We start from the raw sequence: 2052 nt of genomic DNA, 5'->3' as shown, positions 1-2052 counted from the left end.
AATCAAAATCAAACAAAATATCAGCGAATAGTTTTTCGTAGTTGCCCAAAAGATCCAATCAGTTTGTACGAATTAAAAACCGTGACTTTTGGCACGCTTACGCGATAAGTTGTTTTGCACGGTAGTGATATGCGTGCGACGAGTCACATTGGGTTTTTTCTAAATTTGCTGTAAAAACTAACGATTTATCATCTAGTAAAAAGGTACGATTTGAAAACAAATACCTCTTCCTTATAAATGTTAGTATTGTTTAAGAGTTAGTACTTCGAAATAAAGATTTCAACAGTTAGTATCCGTGTCAATGACGATGCGCAGAGAACGTTGTAGATATGCGGGTGGAGTGTAACATTAAACAGTAAAGGCGAACAATGCAACAAGCTGGCGAACGACATTTTTACTAACATTAAGTTGGAAAAACGCTTGGAAAATTTTCAAAAACGTAATTTGTTTTACTTCCCGTGTTGAACTTTGTTTTGCAGTACATAATGCAATTGGGATTAATTATATTCTATCCACCTGAGAAAAAAGCCGAAATTCTTCAGTGTCCATGAGCACCAGTAATAGTTTTGTTATTTAGTTGCAGTTATCGTTCAACGTATACTATTTTTCGTTTTGTTCATTATAAATGAACACTAAGTATATACATTATTTAACTTTTCGTTTATGTCAAGCGCTCGATCGAAATTATGATGTGGTTAATATGGATACAGTCATGTCAGTTATTTCCACTTTGGAGGGCACAACGATTACAAAAGAGCAATTGGAGGCCACCAGATTGGCAAAATTTATAAACGTCTTAAGGCGTCGTACAAGAGGATGAGCACTTAGCGCGCCGAGCTAAGTCTTTAGTAAAGAAATGGCGTGAAATTGTTGGAATTCAACAACAGCAACAGCATGTAACTGAAACAACGGCTATCCCTTCGTCTGCAGCTCTGCAACCTAGCATATACCAACAACAACGTATGCGGTCGCAATCAATATCCCCGGCAGCATCATCATTGCATTTTGATACAATACAGCAGCATTCAAATTCTAATAGTTGTCAAGCTGTTGCTGTGATTGCTGCTACCTGTACTTCTGAAAACACACCACGTCTAACGAGTGTGACATCTGTCCCTTTGTCTTCAATATCTGCAAGAAGTGCCAATGCGAATGTACATAATAGCAATAAAAGACTTGAAGGGCAAAATGAATTCGTTCAATCTGGGTTAAACATTCATGTCAGAAAACCGCCGACAAGTTCTGAGAATGTTCTAAGTAGTTTCGGTGATGCCCAGGACAGCAATATTGGTATAATATGTGATAATTCAACATTTCGCCATAAGGTAATTAAGCCTGTGAAACAACGTGTAACTCCGCTGGATCATACAGAAACTTTTATAATTGATCAATCATCAAATTCCAACTCGGAAAGCTTGATTCTTCCAACAAATAGTCGACCTTCAATCATAGCTCCTATTGTTATTGATATACAGGATTCAAAATCCGGCTCGAAGGACCAATATTTACGCAGGTGGCGTCGCACGAAGATGGAGCGCACCAGCGTAAAGTTAATGTAACGAAAAATAAGAATAAATAAAAGACAAAGTGGTTTCAGTACAGTGAATCAAAGGTCGTTTTATTTGTAGTTATCTGTGCGTTTAAATATTTTCATACACAAAAATTGGCTTACCAAACGAGATGTGACAGCTGCGGTATCTCCTTTCAGACGGTCTTCTAAGAAGTGACCAAGTGCTAACAAACGAAAAGGGATGTAGCCCACCGCACAGTAACTTTCGTTAAGTGTCCCCTCCAATAAGTTACCGTACAGTGGGGCTTATTGTTAGCGGCTGGAAAGATAGCCGTAACTTATGTATGTGTTTGTGTGCTCTTACATCAAGTGACAAAACGCGGATTAGGGTGGTGCAATATATTTAGGTCGCGGACCTAAACACACAGGTGTGCTTTTAAATGTCCCAAGTCAAGATTTTTGAGTACCGTCTCGATGATTTCTGCAAGCAGTACGGCGCCGCAAAGTTCCAATCGAGGTAATGAGATAGTCTTTACAGGGGC

At 38.7% G+C, this 2052-nt stretch overlaps 1 pseudogene; it reads left to right on the top strand.

Moving 5' to 3' along the window:
- Nucleotides 1-401: 401 nt before the first annotated feature.
- The window catches only part of LOC118751461, a 4542-nt pseudogene continuing 2891 nt past the window's right edge, over nucleotides 402-2052 (top strand).

The sequence above is a fragment of the Rhagoletis pomonella genome, unplaced genomic scaffold (genome assembly GCF_013731165.1).
Source record: "Rhagoletis pomonella isolate Grant_MI unplaced genomic scaffold, Rhpom_1.0 Rhpom_scaffold_00716, whole genome shotgun sequence".
Taxonomy (NCBI): Eukaryota; Metazoa; Arthropoda; class Insecta; order Diptera; family Tephritidae; genus Rhagoletis; species Rhagoletis pomonella.
Note: the sequence above shows the minus strand (reverse complement) of the source record. Positions and strands in the feature narration are given on the sequence as shown.